This window comes from Hyla sarda, unplaced genomic scaffold (genome assembly GCF_029499605.1).
Source record: "Hyla sarda isolate aHylSar1 unplaced genomic scaffold, aHylSar1.hap1 scaffold_144, whole genome shotgun sequence".
Classification (NCBI taxonomy): domain Eukaryota; kingdom Metazoa; phylum Chordata; class Amphibia; order Anura; family Hylidae; genus Hyla; species Hyla sarda.
Genome location: NW_026608070.1, coordinates 219,110 through 242,689, shown reverse-complemented (window position 1 = coordinate 242,689; position 23,580 = coordinate 219,110). Strand labels below are relative to the sequence as shown.

Here is a 23,580-nt window from a genome sequence, read left to right as displayed (position 1 = left end):
CAGCAGAAGTCCTGTGCCTGGACGCTCCAACAGCGGCCAGACACAAGCAGAAGCAGCAGAAGCAGCAGCAGCACCACCTTTTGTTTTTTGGCTGCAGCAGCAGCAGCAGCAGCAGCAAGGCCCACAGGGCTGGCTAGCTGGCTAGCCAGCAAGCAGGTAGCAATGAAAGTAGGAATCTTTCTTTTTAACCCTGTAAGGGGGTGGTGCACTGTACCCGAAGATACTGCCATATCGGGTCAATGCATAGGGCGACGGAAGCAAGCTTCGAAATCGGCCCCCGTTCTCAAAAATCCATTTAATATATGGTCCCCAGATAGGGGACGTATCAGATATTAAACTGATAAGAACAGATACTACACTTGATCTTAGCCAAAAGGCCGAGAAGCGATAACCGTGAAAGGGGCGGGCCCAACAAGGTCCCCTTCATGGGCACTATCACTGCTTGCTGTCAGGGAGGCTGCCAGACAATTTTCCATGCACACTCTGGGCTGGGGGGCAGTCAACCACCAGTACACACAGCAGAACCTAAACCCATACCATTATTGCTAAGCAGCAAGACAGGGGCCCATTGCACTCCCACGGGGCCTTTTTAAATGCAATCCATAACCCGGATTTGCCAGGAACCCTTCTTACTCCTCCTACTTGCATGTGACACTGGGCTTAGGATCTGCATAGGAAACACACACACAAGCACACACCTACCTTTGTTGCCTGCAGATGCCTCCTTGGCTGTCCCCAAACGGTATCAAACCAACACCCACGGGAAGCTGTAAGCATAGAGGACATGCCTGCACCCCATTGGACTTACCTGTGTGGGTTAAATCCGGGTTATTTGACAACCTATGGCGGTGATGGTTCTGCTCAGGCAGAGCAGTGCTGATGCTCCTCATAAAGCTGTCGCTGCTGTGAAGGTTCTAGGTGACATCACAATCCCTATGGTTACATACACAACAAAGCTGGGTTGTTGTTGTTTACACTCTGCAAGGCCTGTGGAAGTGAGTGACATCATAGCACTGTAGTTCTGAGGGTTCTAGATGGATGCAACAATCTCCTGTTGCTTCTATGAAGGCCATAATAGACGACATCACCAAACAGCTCCATAGTCACATACACAGCAAAGGAGAGATGTTGTTTACACCTAGTGATGTCAGTGGTATTGAGTGACATCACAGCACAGTGCTAAGGCTCCTGGGCCTGGACACAGCAGCGGCTGCAATATCTCAACGGAGAATACGTTTATATATATGTGTGTGTGTGCGCGTATATATATATATATATATATATATATATATATATATATATATATTTCTCCGCCGAAATCACTTTTAAACCCATTTCCACCTTTTTTTCCCTTCTCTTCCTCTTACTTTTTTTTCACGTTTTTTTACGTTTTTCTCCTTTTCGCCTCTTTTCTGGGCGTATTATTCTTCTTTTTCTTCTTTTTTTTCGTCTAATGCATACCCCATCAGTGCAGCAATGCTTATTCAATACCGCCAGCAGATGGAGACACTGGGGGATAATTTTCTAAGGATTTATACTGATTTTTCCTGTCTGAATTTGTCGCACAGAAAGTTGCAGGCCAAATATGTGTGACATTTCTGCGACTTTAGCTTCTAGAGCATTTTTACAACATTATACATAGGTGCTGAATACATAAAAAGCGACTGTTCAGCGACAGACAAGTCGCATCGGCTGAAAGTAGGCCAGAATGTCAGTCCATGTTGGAGCAGGTTTAGATACAGTCTAAAGCATAGATCTCAAAGTCTGTGCACAGAATTTAGCAAGGGCCTCGCACCTTCTGATGCATCAGGTAGGTGCACTATAGCATAGCCTAACCCTCTGTACTTTGGTCTATATTGATGCGGGACATAGACAGCCAGCTGATGACCAATCCATTAGTGCAATGGATGGCTGGAAGCATTTGTCTTTGCCTTTGCAATACCACAGAAGCAATGCATGGTCAATGTACAGCAATGACACACCTGTGTGAACAGCCAGGAGACCCCCCCATGTTATGTTACATAGTTACATAGTTAGTACGGTCGAAAAAAGACATATGTCCATCAAGTTCAACCAGGGAATTAAGGGGTAGGGGTGTGGCGCGATATTGGGGAAGGGATGAGATTTTATATTTCTTCATAAGCATTAATCTTATTTTGTCAATTAGGAACATTCAGCACCCACCCGCTATCAAGGCAGCTGCCTATCATGTCATGCCCTACCTGCACAGGTGTGCTGGCTACTCAAATGATCCAATTAAGGAGGCCATTTAGTCAGCAGCAGCAGAAGTCCTGTGCCTGGACGCTCCAACAGCGGCCAGACACAAGCAGAAGCAGCAGAAGCAGCAGCAGCACCACCTTTTGTTTTTTGGCTGCAGCAGCAGCAGCAGCAGCAGCAAGGCCCACAGGGCTGGCTAGCTGGCTAGCCAGCAAGCAGGTAGCAATGAAAGTAGGAATCTTTCTTTTTAACCCTGTAAGGGGGTGGTGCACTGTACCCGAAGATACTGCCATATCGGGTCAATGCATAGGGCGACGGAAGCAAGCTTCGAAATCGGCCCCCGTTCTCAAAAATCCATTTAATATATGGTCCCCAGATAGGGGACGTATCAGATATTAAACTGATAAGAACAGATACTACACTTGATCTTAGCCAAAAGGCCGAGAAGCGATAACCGTGAAAGGGGCGGGCCCAACAAGGTCCCCTTCATGGGCACTATCACTGCTTGCTGTCAGGGAGGCTGCCAGACAATTTTCCATGCACACTCTGGGCTGGGGGGCAGTCAACCACCAGTACACACAGCAGAACCTAAACCCATACCATTATTGCTAAGCAGCAAGACAGGGGCCCATTGCACTCCCACGGGGCCTTTTTAAATGCAATCCATAACCCGGATTTGCCAGGAACCCTTCTTACTCCTCCTACTTGCATGTGACACTGGGCTTAGGATCTGCATAGGAAACACACACACAAGCACACACCTACCTTTGTTGCCTGCAGATGCCTCCTTGGCTGTCCCCAAACGGTATCAAACCAACACCCACGGGAAGCTGTAAGCATAGAGGACATGCCTGCACCCCATTGGACTTACCTGTGTGGGTTAAATCCGGGTTATTTGACAACCTATGGCGGTGATGGTTCTGCTCAGGCAGAGCAGTGCTGATGCTCCTCATAAAGCTGTCGCTGCTGTGAAGGTTCTAGGTGACATCACAATCCCTATGGTTACATACACAACAAAGCTGGGTTGTTGTTGTTTACACTCTGCAAGGCCTGTGGAAGTGAGTGACATCATAGCACTGTAGTTCTGAGGGTTCTAGATGGATGCAACAATCTCCTGTTGCTTCTATGAAGGCCATAATAGACGACATCACCAAACAGCTCCATAGTCACATACACAGCAAAGGAGAGATGTTGTTTACACCTAGTGATGTCAGTGGTATTGAGTGACATCACAGCACAGTGCTAAGGCTCCTGGGCCTGGACACAGCAGCGGCTGCAATATCTCAACGGAGAATACGTTTATATATATGTGTGTGTGTGCGCGTATATATATATATATATATATATATATATATATATATATATATATATTTCTCCGCCGAAATCACTTTTAAACCCATTTCCACCTTTTTTTCCCTTCTCTTCCTCTTACTTTTTTTTCACGTTTTTTTACGTTTTTCTCCTTTTCGCCTCTTTTCTGGGCGTATTATTCTTCTTTTTCTTCTTTTTTTTCGTCTAATGCATACCCCATCAGTGCAGCAATGCTTATTCAATACCGCCAGCAGATGGAGACACTGGGGGATAATTTTCTAAGGATTTATACTGATTTTTCCTGTCTGAATTTGTCGCACAGAAAGTTGCAGGCCAAATATGTGTGACATTTCTGCGACTTTAGCTTCTAGAGCATTTTTACAACATTATACATAGGTGCTGAATACATAAAAAGCGACTGTTCAGCGACAGACAAGTCGCATCGGCTGAAAGTAGGCCAGAATGTCAGTCCATGTTGGAGCAGGTTTAGATACAGTCTAAAGCATAGATCTCAAAGTCTGTGCACAGAATTTAGCAAGGGCCTCGCACCTTCTGATGCATCAGGTAGGTGCACTATAGCATAGCCTAACCCTCTGTACTTTGGTCTATATTGATGCGGGACATAGACAGCCAGCTGATGACCAATCCATTAGTGCAATGGATGGCTGGAAGCATTTGTCTTTGCCTTTGCAATACCACAGAAGCAATGCATGGTCAATGTACAGCAATGACACACCTGTGTGAACAGCCAGGAGACCCCCCCATGTTATGTTACATAGTTACATAGTTAGTACGGTCGAAAAAAGACATATGTCCATCAAGTTCAACCAGGGAATTAAGGGGTAGGGGTGTGGCGCGATATTGGGGAAGGGATGAGATTTTATATTTCTTCATAAGCATTAATCTTATTTTGTCAATTAGGAACATTCAGCACCCACCCGCTATCAAGGCAGCTGCCTATCATGTCATGCCCTACCTGCACAGGTGTGCTGGCTACTCAAATGATCCAATTAAGGAGGCCATTTAGTCAGCAGCAGCAGAAGTCCTGTGCCTGGACGCTCCAACAGCGGCCAGACACAAGCAGAAGCAGCAGAAGCAGCAGCAGCACCACCTTTTGTTTTTTGGCTGCAGCAGCAGCAGCAGCAGCAGCAAGGCCCACAGGGCTGGCTAGCTGGCTAGCCAGCAAGCAGGTAGCAATGAAAGTAGGAATCTTTCTTTTTAACCCTGTAAGGGGGTGGTGCACTGTACCCGAAGATACTGCCATATCGGGTCAATGCATAGGGCGACGGAAGCAAGCTTCGAAATCGGCCCCCGTTCTCAAAAATCCATTTAATATATGGTCCCCAGATAGGGGACGTATCAGATATTAAACTGATAAGAACAGATACTACACTTGATCTTAGCCAAAAGGCCGAGAAGCGATAACCGTGAAAGGGGCGGGCCCAACAAGGTCCCCTTCATGGGCACTATCACTGCTTGCTGTCAGGGAGGCTGCCAGACAATTTTCCATGCACACTCTGGGCTGGGGGGCAGTCAACCACCAGTACACACAGCAGAACCTAAACCCATACCATTATTGCTAAGCAGCAAGACAGGGGCCCATTGCACTCCCACGGGGCCTTTTTAAATGCAATCCATAACCCGGATTTGCCAGGAACCCTTCTTACTCCTCCTACTTGCATGTGACACTGGGCTTAGGATCTGCATAGGAAACACACACACAAGCACACACCTACCTTTGTTGCCTGCAGATGCCTCCTTGGCTGTCCCCAAACGGTATCAAACCAACACCCACGGGAAGCTGTAAGCATAGAGGACATGCCTGCACCCCATTGGACTTACCTGTGTGGGTTAAATCCGGGTTATTTGACAACCTATGGCGGTGATGGTTCTGCTCAGGCAGAGCAGTGCTGATGCTCCTCATAAAGCTGTCGCTGCTGTGAAGGTTCTAGGTGACATCACAATCCCTATGGTTACATACACAACAAAGCTGGGTTGTTGTTGTTTACACTCTGCAAGGCCTGTGGAAGTGAGTGACATCATAGCACTGTAGTTCTGAGGGTTCTAGATGGATGCAACAATCTCCTGTTGCTTCTATGAAGGCCATAATAGACGACATCACCAAACAGCTCCATAGTCACATACACAGCAAAGGAGAGATGTTGTTTACACCTAGTGATGTCAGTGGTATTGAGTGACATCACAGCACAGTGCTAAGGCTCCTGGGCCTGGACACAGCAGCGGCTGCAATATCTCAACGGAGAATACGTTTATATATATGTGTGTGTGTGCGCGTATATATATATATATATATATATATATATATATATATATATTTCTCCGCCGAAATCACTTTTAAACCCATTTCCACCTTTTTTTCCCTTCTCTTCCTCTTACTTTTTTTTCACGTTTTTTTACGTTTTTCTCCTTTTCGCCTCTTTTCTGGGCGTATTATTCTTCTTTTTCTTCTTTTTTTTCGTCTAATGCATACCCCATCAGTGCAGCAATGCTTATTCAATACCGCCAGCAGATGGAGACACTGGGGGATAATTTTCTAAGGATTTATACTGATTTTTCCTGTCTGAATTTGTCGCACAGAAAGTTGCAGGCCAAATATGTGTGACATTTCTGCGACTTTAGCTTCTAGAGCATTTTTACAACATTATACATAGGTGCTGAATACATAAAAAGCGACTGTTCAGCGACAGACAAGTCGCATCGGCTGAAAGTAGGCCAGAATGTCAGTCCATGTTGGAGCAGGTTTAGATACAGTCTAAAGCATAGATCTCAAAGTCTGTGCACAGAATTTAGCAAGGGCCTCGCACCTTCTGATGCATCAGGTAGGTGCACTATAGCATAGCCTAACCCTCTGTACTTTGGTCTATATTGATGCGGGACATAGACAGCCAGCTGATGACCAATCCATTAGTGCAATGGATGGCTGGAAGCATTTGTCTTTGCCTTTGCAATACCACAGAAGCAATGCATGGTCAATGTACAGCAATGACACACCTGTGTGAACAGCCAGGAGACCCCCCCATGTTATGTTACATAGTTACATAGTTAGTACGGTCGAAAAAAGACATATGTCCATCAAGTTCAACCAGGGAATTAAGGGGTAGGGGTGTGGCGCGATATTGGGGAAGGGATGAGATTTTATATTTCTTCATAAGCATTAATCTTATTTTGTCAATTAGGAACATTCAGCACCCACCCGCTATCAAGGCAGCTGCCTATCATGTCATGCCCTACCTGCACAGGTGTGCTGGCTACTCAAATGATCCAATTAAGGAGGCCATTTAGTCAGCAGCAGCAGAAGTCCTGTGCCTGGACGCTCCAACAGCGGCCAGACACAAGCAGAAGCAGCAGAAGCAGCAGCAGCACCACCTTTTGTTTTTTGGCTGCAGCAGCAGCAGCAGCAGCAGCAAGGCCCACAGGGCTGGCTAGCTGGCTAGCCAGCAAGCAGGTAGCAATGAAAGTAGGAATCTTTCTTTTTAACCCTGTAAGGGGGTGGTGCACTGTACCCGAAGATACTGCCATATCGGGTCAATGCATAGGGCGACGGAAGCAAGCTTCGAAATCGGCCCCCGTTCTCAAAAATCCATTTAATATATGGTCCCCAGATAGGGGACGTATCAGATATTAAACTGATAAGAACAGATACTACACTTGATCTTAGCCAAAAGGCCGAGAAGCGATAACCGTGAAAGGGGCGGGCCCAACAAGGTCCCCTTCATGGGCACTATCACTGCTTGCTATCAGGGAGGCTGCCAGACAATTTTCCATGCACACTCTGGGCTGGGGGGCAGTCAACCACCAGTACACACAGCAGAACCTAAACCCATACCATTATTGCTAAGCAGCAAGACAGGGGCCCATTGCACTCCCACGGGGCCTTTTTAAATGCAATCCATAACCCGGATTTGCCAGGAACCCTTCTTACTCCTCCTACTTGCATGTGACACTGGGCTTAGGATCTGCATAGGAAACACACACACAAGCACACACCTACCTTTGTTGCCTGCAGATGCCTCCTTGGCTGTCCCCAAACGGTATCAAACCAACACCCACGGGAAGCTGTAAGCATAGAGGACATGCCTGCACCCCATTGGACTTACCTGTGTGGGTTAAATCCGGGTTATTTGACAACCTATGGCGGTGATGGTTCTGCTCAGGCAGAGCAGTGCTGATGCTCCTCATAAAGCTGTCGCTGCTGTGAAGGTTCTAGGTGACATCACAATCCCTATGGTTACATACACAACAAAGCTGGGTTGTTGTTGTTTACACTCTGCAAGGCCTGTGGAAGTGAGTGACATCATAGCACTGTAGTTCTGAGGGTTCTAGATGGATGCAACAATCTCCTGTTGCTTCTATGAAGGCCATAATAGACGACATCACCAAACAGCTCCATAGTCACATACACAGCAAAGGAGAGATGTTGTTTACACCTAGTGATGTCAGTGGTATTGAGTGACATCACAGCACAGTGCTAAGGCTCCTGGGCCTGGACACAGCAGCGGCTGCAATATCTCAACGGAGAATACGTTTATATATATGTGTGTGTGTGCGCGTATATATATATATATATATATATATATATATATATTTCTCCGCCGAAATCACTTTTAAACCCATTTCCACCTTTTTTTCCCTTCTCTTCCTCTTACTTTTTTTTCACGTTTTTTTACGTTTTTCTCCTTTTCGCCTCTTTTCTGGGCGTATTATTCTTCTTTTTCTTCTTTTTTTTCGTCTAATGCATACCCCATCAGTGCAGCAATGCTTATTCAATACCGCCAGCAGATGGAGACACTGGGGGATAATTTTCTAAGGATTTATACTGATTTTTCCTGTCTGAATTTGTCGCACAGAAAGTTGCAGGCCAAATATGTGTGACATTTCTGCGACTTTAGCTTCTAGAGCATTTTTACAACATTATACATAGGTGCTGAATACATAAAAAGCGACTGTTCAGCGACAGACAAGTCGCATCGGCTGAAAGTAGTCCAGAATGTCAGTCCATGTTGGAGCAGGTTTAGATACAGTCTAAAGCATAGATCTCAAAGTCTGTGCACAGAATTTAGCAAGGGCCTCGCACCTTCTGATGCATCAGGTAGGTGCACTATAGCATAGCCTAACCCTCTGTACTTTGGTCTATATTGATGCGGGACATAGACAGCCAGCTGATGACCAATCCATTAGTGCAATGGATGGCTGGAAGCATTTGTCTTTGCCTTTGCAATACCACAGAAGCAATGCATGGTCAATGTACAGCAATGACACACCTGTGTGAACAGCCAGGAGACCCCCCCATGTTATGTTACATAGTTACATAGTTAGTACGGTCGAAAAAAGACATATGTCCATCAAGTTCAACCAGGGAATTAAGGGGTAGGGGTGTGGCGCGATATTGGGGAAGGGATGAGATTTTATATTTCTTCATAAGCATTAATCTTATTTTGTCAATTAGGAACATTCAGCACCCACCCGCTATCAAGGCAGCTGCCTATCATGTCATGCCCTACCTGCACAGGTGTGCTGGCTACTCAAATGATCCAATTAAGGAGGCCATTTAGTCAGCAGCAGCAGAAGTCCTGTGCCTGGACGCTCCAACAGCGGCCAGACACAAGCAGAAGCAGCAGAAGCAGCAGCAGCACCACCTTTTGTTTTTTGGCTGCAGCAGCAGCAGCAGCAGCAGCAAGGCCCACAGGGCTGGCTAGCTGGCTAGCCAGCAAGCAGGTAGCAATGAAAGTAGGAATCTTTCTTTTTAACCCTGTAAGGGGGTGGTGCACTGTACCCGAAGATACTGCCATATCGGGTCAATGCATAGGGCGACGGAAGCAAGCTTCGAAATCGGCCCCCGTTCTCAAAAATCCATTTAATATATGGTCCCCAGATAGGGGACGTATCAGATATTAAACTGATAAGAACAGATACTACACTTGATCTTAGCCAAAAGGCCGAGAAGCGATAACCGTGAAAGGGGCGGGCCCAACAAGGTCCCCTTCATGGGCACTATCACTGCTTGCTGTCAGGGAGGCTGCCAGACAATTTTCCATGCACACTCTGGGCTGGGGGGCAGTCAACCACCAGTACACACAGCAGAACCTAAACCCATACCATTATTGCTAAGCAGCAAGACAGGGGCCCATTGCACTCCCACGGGGCCTTTTTAAATGCAATCCATAACCCGGATTTGCCAGGAACCCTTCTTACTCCTCCTACTTGCATGTGACACTGGGCTTAGGATCTGCATAGGAAACACACACACAAGCACACACCTACCTTTGTTGCCTGCAGATGCCTCCTTGGCTGTCCCCAAACGGTATCAAACCAACACCCACGGGAAGCTGTAAGCATAGAGGACATGCCTGCACCCCATTGGACTTACCTGTGTGGGTTAAATCCGGGTTATTTGACAACCTATGGCGGTGATGGTTCTGCTCAGGCAGAGCAGTGCTGATGCTCCTCATAAAGCTGTCGCTGCTGTGAAGGTTCTAGGTGACATCACAATCCCTATGGTTACATACACAACAAAGCTGGGTTGTTGTTGTTTACACTCTGCAAGGCCTGTGGAAGTGAGTGACATCATAGCACTGTAGTTCTGAGGGTTCTAGATGGATGCAACAATCTCCTGTTGCTTCTATGAAGGCCATAATAGACGACATCACCAAACAGCTCCATAGTCACATACACAGCAAAGGAGAGATGTTGTTTACACCTAGTGATGTCAGTGGTATTGAGTGACATCACAGCACAGTGCTAAGGCTCCTGGGCCTGGACACAGCAGCGGCTGCAATATCTCAACGGAGAATACGTTTATATATATGTGTGTGTGTGCGCGTATATATATATATATATATATATATATATATATATATATATATTTCTCCGCCGAAATCACTTTTAAACCCATTTCCACCTTTTTTTCCCTTCTCTTCCTCTTACTTTTTTTTCACGTTTTTTTACGTTTTTCTCCTTTTCGCCTCTTTTCTGGGCGTATTATTCTTCTTTTTCTTCTTTTTTTTCGTCTAATGCATACCCCATCAGTGCAGCAATGCTTATTCAATACCGCCAGCAGATGGAGACACTGGGGGATAATTTTCTAAGGATTTATACTGATTTTTCCTGTCTGAATTTGTCGCACAGAAAGTTGCAGGCCAAATATGTGTGACATTTCTGCGACTTTAGCTTCTAGAGCATTTTTACAACATTATACATAGGTGCTGAATACATAAAAAGCGACTGTTCAGCGACAGACAAGTCGCATCGGCTGAAAGTAGGCCAGAATGTCAGTCCATGTTGGAGCAGGTTTAGATACAGTCTAAAGCATAGATCTCAAAGTCTGTGCACAGAATTTAGCAAGGGCCTCGCACCTTCTGATGCATCAGGTAGGTGCACTATAGCATAGCCTAACCCTCTGTACTTTGGTCTATATTGATGCGGGACATAGACAGCCAGCTGATGACCAATCCATTAGTGCAATGGATGGCTGGAAGCATTTGTCTTTGCCTTTGCAATACCACAGAAGCAATGCATGGTCAATGTACAGCAATGACACACCTGTGTGAACAGCCAGGAGACCCCCCCATGTTATGTTACATAGTTACATAGTTAGTACGGTCGAAAAAAGACATATGTCCATCAAGTTCAACCAGGGAATTAAGGGGTAGGGGTGTGGCGCGATATTGGGGAAGGGATGAGATTTTATATTTCTTCATAAGCATTAATCTTATTTTGTCAATTAGGAACATTCAGCACCCACCCGCTATCAAGGCAGCTGCCTATCATGTCATGCCCTACCTGCACAGGTGTGCTGGCTACTCAAATGATCCAATTAAGGAGGCCATTTAGTCAGCAGCAGCAGAAGTCCTGTGCCTGGACGCTCCAACAGCGGCCAGACACAAGCAGAAGCAGCAGAAGCAGCAGCAGCACCACCTTTTGTTTTTTGGCTGCAGCAGCAGCAGCAGCAGCAGCAAGGCCCACAGGGCTGGCTAGCTGGCTAGCCAGCAAGCAGGTAGCAATGAAAGTAGGAATCTTTCTTTTTAACCCTGTAAGGGGGTGGTGCACTGTACCCGAAGATACTGCCATATCGGGTCAATGCATAGGGCGACGGAAGCAAGCTTCGAAATCGGCCCCCGTTCTCAAAAATCCATTTAATATATGGTCCCCAGATAGGGGACGTATCAGATATTAAACTGATAAGAACAGATACTACACTTGATCTTAGCCAAAAGGCCGAGAAGCGATAACCGTGAAAGGGGCGGGCCCAACAAGGTCCCCTTCATGGGCACTATCACTGCTTGCTGTCAGGGAGGCTGCCAGACAATTTTCCATGCACACTCTGGGCTGGGGGGCAGTCAACCACCAGTACACACAGCAGAACCTAAACCCATACCATTATTGCTAAGCAGCAAGACAGGGGCCCATTGCACTCCCACGGGGCCTTTTTAAATGCAATCCATAACCCGGATTTGCCAGGAACCCTTCTTACTCCTCCTACTTGCATGTGACACTGGGCTTAGGATCTGCATAGGAAACACACACACAAGCACACACCTACCTTTGTTGCCTGCAGATGCCTCCTTGGCTGTCCCCAAACGGTATCAAACCAACACCCACGGGAAGCTGTAAGCATAGAGGACATGCCTGCACCCCATTGGACTTACCTGTGTGGGTTAAATCCGGGTTATTTGACAACCTATGGCGGTGATGGTTCTGCTCAGGCAGAGCAGTGCTGATGCTCCTCATAAAGCTGTCGCTGCTGTGAAGGTTCTAGGTGACATCACAATCCCTATGGTTACATACACAACAAAGCTGGGTTGTTGTTGTTTACACTCTGCAAGGCCTGTGGAAGTGAGTGACATCATAGCACTGTAGTTCTGAGGGTTCTAGATGGATGCAACAATCTCCTGTTGCTTCTATGAAGGCCATAATAGACGACATCACCAAACAGCTCCATAGTCACATACACAGCAAAGGAGAGATGTTGTTTACACCTAGTGATGTCAGTGGTATTGAGTGACATCACAGCACAGTGCTAAGGCTCCTGGGCCTGGACACAGCAGCGGCTGCAATATCTCAACGGAGAATACGTTTATATATATGTGTGTGTGTGCGCGTATATATATATATATATATATATATATATATATATATATATATATTTCTCCGCCGAAATCACTTTTAAACCCATTTCCACCTTTTTTTCCCTTCTCTTCCTCTTACTTTTTTTTCACGTTTTTTTACGTTTTTCTCCTTTTCGCCTCTTTTCTGGGCGTATTATTCTTCTTTTTCTTCTTTTTTTTCGTCTAATGCATACCCCATCAGTGCAGCAATGCTTATTCAATACCGCCAGCAGATGGAGACACTGGGGGATAATTTTCTAAGGATTTATACTGATTTTTCCTGTCTGAATTTGTCGCACAGAAAGTTGCAGGCCAAATATGTGTGACATTTCTGCGACTTTAGCTTCTAGAGCATTTTTACAACATTATACATAGGTGCTGAATACATAAAAAGCGACTGTTCAGCGACAGACAAGTCGCATCGGCTGAAAGTAGGCCAGAATGTCAGTCCATGTTGGAGCAGGTTTAGATACAGTCTAAAGCATAGATCTCAAAGTCTGTGCACAGAATTTAGCAAGGGCCTCGCACCTTCTGATGCATCAGGTAGGTGCACTATAGCATAGCCTAACCCTCTGTACTTTGGTCTATATTGATGCGGGACATAGACAGCCAGCTGATGACCAATCCATTAGTGCAATGGATGGCTGGAAGCATTTGTCTTTGCCTTTGCAATACCACAGAAGCAATGCATGGTCAATGTACAGCAATGACACACCTGTGTGAACAGCCAGGAGACCCCCCCATGTTATGTTACATAGTTACATAGTTAGTACGGTCGAAAAAAGACATATGTCCATCAAGTTCAACCAGGGAATTAAGGGGTAGGGGTGTGGCGCGATATTGGGGAAGGGATGAGATTTTATATTTCTTCATAAGCATTAATCTTATTTTGTCAATTAGGAACATTCAGCACCCACCCGCTATCAAGGCAGCTGCCTATCATGTCATGCCCTACCTGCACAGGTGTGCTGGCTACTCAAATGATCCAATTAAGGAGGCCATTTAGTCAGCAGCAGCAGAAGTCCTGTGCCTGGACGCTCCAACAGCGGCCAGACACAAGCAGAAGCAGCAGAAGCAGCAGCAGCACCACCTTTTGTTTTTTGGCTGCAGCAGCAGCAGCAGCAGCAGCAAGGCCCACAGGGCTGGCTAGCTGGCTAGCCAGCAAGCAGGTAGCAATGAAAGTAGGAATCTTTCTTTTTAACCCTGTAAGGGGGTGGTGCACTGTACCCGAAGATACTGCCATATCGGGTCAATGCATAGGGCGACGGAAGCAAGCTTCGAAATCGGCCCCCGTTCTCAAAAATCCATTTAATATATGGTCCCCAGATAGGGGACGTATCAGATATTAAACTGATAAGAACAGATACTACACTTGATCTTAGCCAAAAGGCCGAGAAGCGATAACCGTGAAAGGGGCGGGCCCAACAAGGTCCCCTTCATGGGCACTATCACTGCTTGCTGTCAGGGAGGCTGCCAGACAATTTTCCATGCACACTCTGGGCTGGGGGGCAGTCAACCACCAGTACACACAGCAGAACCTAAACCCATACCATTATTGCTAAGCAGCAAGACAGGGGCCCATTGCACTCCCACGGGGCCTTTTTAAATGCAATCCATAACCCGGATTTGCCAGGAACCCTTCTTACTCCTCCTACTTGCATGTGACACTGGGCTTAGGATCTGCATAGGAAACACACACACAAGCACACACCTACCTTTGTTGCCTGCAGATGCCTCCTTGGCTGTCCCCAAACGGTATCAAACCAACACCCACGGGAAGCTGTAAGCATAGAGGACATGCCTGCACCCCATTGGACTTACCTGTGTGGGTTAAATCCGGGTTATTTGACAACCTATGGCGGTGATGGTTCTGCTCAGGCAGAGCAGTGCTGATGCTCCTCATAAAGCTGTCGCTGCTGTGAAGGTTCTAGGTGACATCACAATCCCTATGGTTACATACACAACAAAGCTGGGTTGTTGTTGTTTACACTCTGCAAGGCCTGTGGAAGTGAGTGACATCATAGCACTGTAGTTCTGAGGGTTCTAGATGGATGCAACAATCTCCTGTTGCTTCTATGAAGGCCATAATAGACGACATCACCAAACAGCTCCATAGTCACATACACAGCAAAGGAGAGATGTTGTTTACACCTAGTGATGTCAGTGGTATTGAGTGACATCACAGCACAGTGCTAAGGCTCCTGGGCCTGGACACAGCAGCGGCTGCAATATCTCAACGGAGAATACGTTTATATATATGTGTGTGTGTGCGCGTATGTATATATATATATATATATATATATATATATATATATATATATATATTTCTCCGCCGAAATCACTTTTAAACCCATTTCCACCTTTTTTTCCCTTCTCTTCCTCTTACTTTTTTTTCACGTTTTTTTACGTTTTTCTCCTTTTCGCCTCTTTTCTGGGCGTATTATTCTTCTTTTTCTTCTTTTTTTTCGTCTAATGCATACCCCATCAGTGCAGCAATGCTTATTCAATACCGCCAGCAGATGGAGACACTGGGGGATAATTTTCTAAGGATTTATACTGATTTTTCCTGTCTGAATTTGTCGCACAGAAAGTTGCAGGCCAAATATGTGTGACATTTCTGCGACTTTAGCTTCTAGAGCATTTTTACAACATTATACATAGGTGCTGAATACATAAAAAGCGACTGTTCAGCGACAGACAAGTCGCATCGGCTGAAAGTAGGCCAGAATGTCAGTCCATGTTGGAGCAGGTTTAGATACAGTCTAAAGCATAGATCTCAAAGTCTGTGCACAGAATTTAGCAAGGGCCTCGCACCTTCTGATGCATCAGGTAGGTGCACTATAGCATAGCCTAACCCTCTGTACTTTGGTCTATATTGATGCGGGACATAGACAGCCAGCTGATGACCAATCCATTAGTGCAATGGATGGCTGGAAGCATTTGTCTTTGCCTTTGCAATACCACAGAAGCAATGCATGGTCAATGTACAGCAATGACACACCTGTGTGAACAGCCAGGAGACCCCCCCATGTTATGTTACATAGTTACATAGTTAGTACGGTCGAAAAAAGACATATGTCCATCAAGTTCAACCAGGGAATTAAGGGGTAGGGGTGTGGCGCGATATTGGGGAAGGGATGAGATTTTATATTTCTTCATAAGCATTAATCTTATTTTGTCAATTAGGAACATTCAGCACCCACCCGCTATCAAGGCAGCTGCCTATCATGTCATGCCCTACCTGCACAGGTGTGCTGGCTACTCAAATGATCCAATTAAGGAGGCCATTTAGTCAGCAGCAGCAGAAGTCCTGTGCCTGGACGCTCCAACAGCGGCCAGACACAAGCAGAAGCAGCAGAAGCAGCAGCAGCACCACCTTTTGTTTTTTGGCTGCAGCAGCAGCAGCAGCAGCAGCAAGGCCCACAGGGCTGGCTAGCTGGCTAGCCAGCAAGCAGGTAGCAATGAAAGTAGGAATCTTTCTTTTTAACCCTGTAAGGGGGTGGTGCACTGTACCCGAAGATACTGCCATATCGGGTCAATGCATAGGGCGACGGAAGCAAGCTTCGAAATCGGCCCCCGTTCTCAAAAATCCATTTAATATATGGTCCCCAGTAGGGGACGTATCAGATATTAAACTGATAAGAACAGATACTACACTTGATCTTAGCCAAAAGGCCGAGAAGCGATAACCGTGAAAGGGGCGGGCCCAACAAGGTCCCCTTCATGGGCACTATCACTGCTTGCTGTCAGGGAGGCTGCCAGACAATTTTCCATGCACACTCTGGGCTGGGGGGCAGTCAACCACCAGTACACACAGCAGAACCTAAACCCATACCATTATTGCTAAGCAGCAAGACAGGGGCCCATTGCACTCCCACGGGGCCTTTTTAAATGCAATCCATAACCCGGATTTGCCAGGAACCCTTCTTACTCCTCCTACTTGCATGTGACACTGGGCTTAGGATCTGCATAGGAAACACACACACAAGCACACACCTACCTTTGTTGCCTGCAGATGCCTCCTTGGCTGTCCCCAAACGGTATCAAACCAACACCCACGGGAAGCTGTAAGCATAGAGGACATGCCTGCACCCCATTGGACTTACCTGTGTGGGTTAAATCCGGGTTATTTGACAACCTATGGCGGTGATGGTTCTGCTCAGGCAGAGCAGTGCTGATGCTCCTCATAAAGCTGTCGCTGCTGTGAAGGTTCTAGGTGACATCACAATCCCTATGGTTACATACACAACAAAGCTGGGTTGTTGTTGTTTACACTCTGCAAGGCCTGTGGAAGTGAGTGACATCATAGCACTGTAGTTCTGAGGGTTCTAGATGGATGCAACAATCTCCTGTTGCTTCTATGAAGGCCATAATAGACGACATCACCAAACAGCTCCATAGTCACATACACAGCAAAGGAGAGATGTTGTTTACACCTAGTGATGTCAGTGGTATTGAGTGACATCACAGCACAGTGCTAAGGCTCCTGGGCCTGGACACAGCAGCGGCTGCAATATCTCAACGGAGAATACGTTTATATATATGTGTGTGTGTGCGCGTATATATATATATATATATATATATATATATATATATATATATATATATATTTCTCCGCCGAAATCACTTTTAAACCCATTTCCACCTTTTTTTCCCTTCTCTTCCTCTTACTTTTTTTTCACGTTTTTTTACGTTTTTCTCCTTTTCGCCTCTTTTCTGGGCGTATTATTCTTCTTTTTCTTCTTTTTTTTCGTCTAATGCATACCCCATCAGTGCAGCAATGCTTATTCAATACCGCCAGCAGATGGAGACACTGGGGGATAATTTTCTAAGGATTTATACTGATTTTTCCTGTCTGAATTTGTCGCACAGAAAGTTGCAGGCCAAATATGTGTGACATTTCTGCGACTTTAGCTTCTAGAGCATTTTTACAACATTATACATAGGTGCTGAATACATAAAAAGCGACTGTTCAGCGACAGACAAGTCGCATCGGCTGAAAGTAGGCCAGAATGTCAGTCCATGTTGGAGCAGGTTTAGATACAGTCTAAAGCATAGATCTCAAAGTCTGTGCACAGAATTTAGCAAGGGCCTCGCACCTTCTGATGCATCAGGTAGGTGCACTATAGCATAGCCTAACCCTCTGTACTTTGGTCTATATTGATGCGGGACATAGACAGCCAGCTGATGACCAATCCATTAGTGCAATGGATGGCTGGAAGCATTTGTCTTTGCCTTTGCAATACCACAGAAGCAATGCATGGTCAATGTACAGCAATGACACACCTGTGTGAACAGCCAGGAGACCCCCCCATGTTATGTTACATAGTTACATAGTTAGTACGGTCGAAAAAAGACATATGTCCATCAAGTTCAACCAGGGAATTAAGGGGTAGGGGTGTGGCGCGATATTGGGGAAGGGATGAGATTTTATATTTCTTCATAAGCATTAATCTTATTTTGTCAATTAGGAACATTCAGCACCCACCCGCTATCAAGGCAGCTGCCTATCATGTCATGCCCTACCTGCACAGGTGTGCTGGCTACTCAAATGATCCAATTAAGGAGGCCATTTAGTCAGCAGCAGCAGAAGTCCTGTGCCTGGACGCTCCAACAGCGGCCAGACACAAGCAGAAGCAGCAGAAGCAGCAGCAGCACCACCTTTTGTTTTTTGGCTGCAGCAGCAGCAGCAGCAGCAGCAAGGCCCACAGGGCTGGCTAGCTGGCTAGCCAGCAAGCAGGTAGCAATGAAAGTAGGAATCTTTCTTTTTAACCCTGTAAGGGGGTGGTGCACTGTACCCGAAGATACTGCCATATCGGGTCAATGCATAGGGCGACGGAAGCAAGCTTCGAAATCGGCCCCCGTTCTCAAAAATCCATTTAATATATGGTCCCCAGATAGGGGACGTATCAGATATTAAACTGATAAGAACAGATACTACACTTGATCTTAGCCAAAAGGCCGAGAAGCGATAACCGTGAAAGGGGCGGGCCCAACAAGGTCCCCTTCATGGGCACTATCACTGCTTGCTGTCAGGGAGGCTGCCAGACAATTTTCCATGCACACTCTGGGCTGGGGGGCAGTCAACCACCAGTACACACAGCAGAACCTAAACCCATACCATTATTGCTAAGCAGCAAGACAGGGGCCCATTGCACTCCCACGGGGCCTTTTTAAATGCAATCCATAACCCGGATTTGCCAGGAACCCTTCTTACTCCTCCTACTTGCATGTGACACTGGGCTTAGGATCTGCATAGGAAACACACACACAAGCACACACCTACCTTTGTTGCCTGCAGATGCCTCCTTGGCTGTCCCCAAACGGTATCAAACCAACACCCACGGGAAGCTGTAAGCATAGAGGACATGCCTGCACCCCATTGGACTTACCTGTGTGGGTTAAATCCGGGTTATTTGACAACCTATGGCGGTGATGGTTCTGCTCAGGCAGAGCAGTGCTGATGCTCCTCATAAAGCTGTCGCTGCTGTGAAGGTTCTAGGTGACATCACAATCCCTATGGTTACATACACAACAAAGCTGGGTTGTTGTTGTTTACACTCTGCAAGGCCTGTGGAAGTGAGTGACATCATAGCACTGTAGTTCTGAGGGTTCTAGATGGATGCAACAATCTCCTGTTGCTTCTATGAAGGCCATAATAGACGACATCACCAAACAGCTCCATAGTCACATACACAGCAAAGGAGAGATGTTGTTTACACCTAGTGATGTCAGTGGTATTGAGTGACATCACAGCACAGTGCTAAGGCTCCTGGGCCTGGACACAGCAGCGGCTGCAATATCTCAACGGAGAATACGTTTATATATATGTGTGTGTGTGCGCGTATATATATATATATATATATATATATATATATATATATATATATTTCTCCGCCGAAATCACTTTTAAACCCATTTCCACCTTTTTTTCCCTTCTCTTCCTCTTACTTTTTTTTCACGTTTTTTTACGTTTTTCTCCTTTTCGCCTCTTTTCTGGGCGTATTATTCTTCTTTTTCTTCTTTTTTTTCGTCTAATGCATACCCCATCAGTGCAGCAATGCTTATTCAATACCGCCAGCAGATGGAGACACTGGGGGATAATTTTCTAAGGATTTATACTGATTTTTCCTGTCTGAATTTGTCGCACAGAAAGTTGCAGGCCAAATATGTGTGACATTTCTGCGACTTTAGCTTCTAGAGCATTTTTACAACATTATACATAGGTGCTGAATACATAAAAAGCGACTGTTCAGCGACAGACAAGTCGCATCGGCTGAAAGTAGGCCAGAATGTCAGTCCATGTTGGAGCAGGTTTAGATACAGTCTAAAGCATAGATCTCAAAGTCTGTGCACAGAATTTAGCAAGGGCCTCGCACCTTCTGATGCATCAGGTAGGTGCACTATAGCATAGCCTAACCCTCTGTACTTTGGTCTATATTGATGCGGGACATAGACAGCCAGCTGATGACCAATCCATTAGTGCAATGGATGGCTGGAAGCATTTGTCTTTGCCTTTGCAATACCACAGAAGCAATGCATGGTCAATGTACAGCAATGACACACCTGTGTGAACAGCCAGGAGACCCCCCCATGTTATGTTACATAGTTACATAGTTAGTACGGTCGAAAAAAGACATATGTCCATCAAGTTCAACCAGGGAATTAAGGGGTAGGGGTGTGGCGCAATATTGGGGAAGGGATGAGATTTTATATTTCTTCATAAGCATTAATCTTATTTTGTCAATTAGGAACATTCAGCACCCACCCGCTATCAAGGCAGCTGCCTATCATGTCATGCCCTACCTGCACAGGTGTGCTGGCTACTCAAATGATCCAATTAAGGAGGCCATTTAGTCAGCAGCAGCAGAAGTCCTGTGCCTGGACGCTCCAACAGCGGCCAGACACAAGCAGAAGCAGCAGAAGCAGCAGCAGCACCACCTTTTGTTTTTTGGCTGCAGCAGCAGCAGCAGCAGCAGCAAGGCCCACAGGGCTGGCTAGCTGGCTAGCCAGCAAGCAGGTAGCAATGAAAGTAGGAATCTTTCTTTTTAACCCTGTAAGGGGGTGGTGCACTGTACCCGAAGATACTGCCATATCGGGTCAATGCATAGGGCGACGGAAGCAAGCTTCGAAATCGGCCCCCGTTCTCAAAAATCCATTTAATATATGGTCCCCAGATAGGGGACGTATCAGATATTAAACTGATAAGAACAGATACTACACTTGATCTTAGCCAAAAGGCCGAGAAGCGATAACCGTGAAAGGGGCGGGCCCAACAAGGTCCCCTTCATGGGCACTATCACTGCTTGCTGTCAGGGAGGCTGCCAGACAATTTTCCATGCACACTCTGGGCTGGGGGGCAGTCAACCACCAGTACACACAGCAGAACCTAAACCCATACCATTATTGCTAAGCAGCAAGACAGGGGCCCATTGCACTCCCACGGGGCCTTTTTAAATGCAATCCATAACCCGGATTTGCCAGGAACCCTTCTTACTCCTCCTACTTGCATGTGACACTGGGCTTAGGATCTGCATAGGAAACACACACACAAGCACACACCTACCTTTGTTGCCTGCAGATGCCTCCTTGGCTGTCCCCAAACGGTATCAAACCAACACCCACGGGAAGCTGTAAGCATAGAGGACATGCCTGCACCCCATTGGACTTACCTGTGTGGGTTAAATCCGGGTTATTTGACAACCTATGGCGGTGATGGTTCTGCTCAGGCAGAGCAGTGCTGATGCTCCTCATAAAGCTGTCGCTGCTGTGAAGGTTCTAGGTGACATCACAATCCCTATGGTTACATACACAACAAAGCTGGGTTGTTGTTGTTTACACTCTGCAAGGCCTGTGGAAGTGAGTGACATCATAGCACTGTAGTTCTGAGGGTTCTAGATGGATGCAACAATCTCCTGTTGCTTCTATGAAGGCCATAATAGACGACATCACCAAACAGCTCCATAGTCACATACACAGCAAAGGAGAGATGTTGTTTACACCTAGTGATGTCAGTGGTATTGAGTGACATCACAGCACAGTGCTAAGGCTCCTGGGCCTGGACACAGCAGCGGCTGCAATATCTCAACGGAGAATACGTTTATATATATGTGTGTGTGTGCGCGTATATATATATATATATATATATATATATATATATATATATATATATTTCTCCGCCGAAATCACTTTTAAACCCATTTCCACCTTTTTTTCCCTTCTCTTCCTCTTACTTTTTTTTCACGTTTTTTTACGTTTTTCTCCTTTTCGCCTCTTTTCTGGGCGTATTATTCTTCTTTTTCTTCTTTTTTTTCGTCTAATGCATACCCCATCAGTGCAGCAATGCTTATTCAATACCGCCAGCAGATGGAGACACTGGGGGATAATTTTCTAAGGATTTATACTGATTTTTCCTGTCTGAATTTGTCGCACAGAAAGTTGCAGGCCAAATATGTGTGACATTTCTGCGACTTTAGCTTCTAGAGCATTTTTACAACATTATACATAGGTGCTGAATACATAAAAAGCGACTGTTCAGCGACAGACAAGTCGCATCGGCTGAAAGTAGGCCAGAATGTCAGTCCATGTTGGAGCAGGTTTAGATACAGTCTAAAGCATAGATCTCAAAGTCTGTGCACAGAATTTAGCAAGGGCCTCGCACCTTCTGATGCATCAGGTAGGTGCACTATAGCATAGCCTAACCCTCTGTACTTTGGTCTATATTGATGCGGGACATAGACAGCCAGCTGATGACCAATCCATTAGTGCAATGGATGGCTGGAAGCATTTGTCTTTGCCTTTGCAATACCACAGAAGCAATGCATGGTCAATGTACAGCAATGACACACCTGTGTGAACAGCCAGGAGACCCCCCCATGTTATGTTACATAGTTACATAGTTAGTACGGTCGAAAAAAGACATATGTCCATCAAGTTCAACCAGGGAATTAAGGGGTAGGGGTGTGGCGCGATATTGGGGAAGGGATGAGATTTTATATTTCTTCATAAGCATTAATCTTATTTTGTCAATTAGGAACATTCAGCACCCACCCGCTATCAAGGCAGCTGCCTATCATGTCATGCCCTACCTGCACAGGTGTGCTGGCTACTCAAATGATCCAATTAAGGAGGCCATTTAGTCAGCAGCAGCAGAAGCCCTGTGCCTGGACGCTCCAACAGCGGCCAGACACAAGCAGAAGCAGCAGAAGCAGCAGCAGCACCACCTTTTGTTTTTTGGCTGCAGCAGCAGCAGCAGCAGCAGCAGCAAGGCCCACAGGGCTGGCTAGCTGGCTAGCCAGCAAGCAGGTAGCAATGAAAGTAGGAATCTTTCTTTTTAACCCTGTAAGGGGGTGGTGCACTGTACCCGAAGATACTGCCATATCGGGTCAATGCATAGGGCGACGGAAGCAAGCTTCGAAATCGGCCCCCATTCTCAAAAATCCATTTAATATATGGTCCCCAGATAGGGGACGTATCAGATATTAAACTGATAAGAACAGATACTACACTTGATCTTAGCCAAAAGGCCGAGAAGCGATAACCGTGAAAGGGGCGGGCCCAACAAGGTCCCCTTCATGGGCACTATCACTGCTTGCTGTCAGGGAGGCTGCCAGACAATTTTCCATGCACACTCTGGGCTGGGGGGCAGTCAACCACCAGTACACACAGCAGAACCTAAACCCATACCATTATTGCTAAGCAGCAAGACAGGGGCCCATTGCACTCCCACGGGGCCTTTTTAAATGCAATCCATAACCCGGATTTGCCAGGAACCCTTCTTACTCCTCCTACTTGCATGTGACACTGGGCTTAGGATCTGCATAGGAAACACACACACAAGCACACACCTACCTTTGTTGCCTGCAGATGCCTCCTTGGCTGTCCCCAAACGGTATCAAACCAACACCCACGGGAAGCTGTAAGCATA

The 23,580-nt window shown here is 46.2% G+C and overlaps 11 non-coding genes across 11 annotated transcripts; all 11 read right to left on the bottom strand.

Annotated features, from left to right (window-relative positions):
• Positions 1-198: 198 nt before the first annotated feature.
• LOC130307682 (U2 spliceosomal RNA) lies at positions 199-389 on the bottom strand. The gene has a single exon (XR_008856843.1). It is a non-coding gene; the product is annotated as a U2 spliceosomal RNA (small nuclear RNA).
• Positions 390-2,478: 2,089 nt separating this feature from the next.
• LOC130307681 (U2 spliceosomal RNA) lies at positions 2,479-2,669 on the bottom strand. Its single transcript, XR_008856842.1, has one exon. It is a non-coding gene; the product is annotated as a U2 spliceosomal RNA (small nuclear RNA).
• A 2,091-nt stretch (positions 2,670-4,760) lies between these two features.
• On the bottom strand, positions 4,761-4,951 carry LOC130307680 (U2 spliceosomal RNA). The gene has a single exon (XR_008856841.1). It is a non-coding gene; the product is annotated as a U2 spliceosomal RNA (small nuclear RNA).
• Positions 4,952-7,036: 2,085 nt separating this feature from the next.
• On the bottom strand, positions 7,037-7,227 carry LOC130307679 (U2 spliceosomal RNA). Its single transcript, XR_008856840.1, has one exon. It is a non-coding gene; the product is annotated as a U2 spliceosomal RNA (small nuclear RNA).
• Positions 7,228-9,306: 2,079 nt separating this feature from the next.
• LOC130307678 (U2 spliceosomal RNA) lies at positions 9,307-9,497 on the bottom strand. The gene has a single exon (XR_008856839.1). It is a non-coding gene; the product is annotated as a U2 spliceosomal RNA (small nuclear RNA).
• Positions 9,498-11,584: 2,087 nt separating this feature from the next.
• LOC130307677 (U2 spliceosomal RNA) lies at positions 11,585-11,775 on the bottom strand. The gene has a single exon (XR_008856838.1). It is a non-coding gene; the product is annotated as a U2 spliceosomal RNA (small nuclear RNA).
• A 2,089-nt stretch (positions 11,776-13,864) lies between these two features.
• Positions 13,865-14,055, bottom strand: LOC130307676 (U2 spliceosomal RNA). The gene has a single exon (XR_008856837.1). It is a non-coding gene; the product is annotated as a U2 spliceosomal RNA (small nuclear RNA).
• A 2,095-nt stretch (positions 14,056-16,150) lies between these two features.
• LOC130307781 (U2 spliceosomal RNA) lies at positions 16,151-16,340 on the bottom strand. Its single transcript, XR_008856940.1, has one exon. It is a non-coding gene; the product is annotated as a U2 spliceosomal RNA (small nuclear RNA).
• A 2,095-nt stretch (positions 16,341-18,435) lies between these two features.
• Positions 18,436-18,626, bottom strand: LOC130307675 (U2 spliceosomal RNA). Its single transcript, XR_008856836.1, has one exon. It is a non-coding gene; the product is annotated as a U2 spliceosomal RNA (small nuclear RNA).
• A 2,089-nt stretch (positions 18,627-20,715) lies between these two features.
• Positions 20,716-20,906, bottom strand: LOC130307674 (U2 spliceosomal RNA). Its single transcript, XR_008856835.1, has one exon. It is a non-coding gene; the product is annotated as a U2 spliceosomal RNA (small nuclear RNA).
• A 2,094-nt stretch (positions 20,907-23,000) lies between these two features.
• On the bottom strand, positions 23,001-23,191 carry LOC130307683 (U2 spliceosomal RNA). The gene has a single exon (XR_008856844.1). It is a non-coding gene; the product is annotated as a U2 spliceosomal RNA (small nuclear RNA).
• Positions 23,192-23,580: the final 389 nt, after the last annotated feature.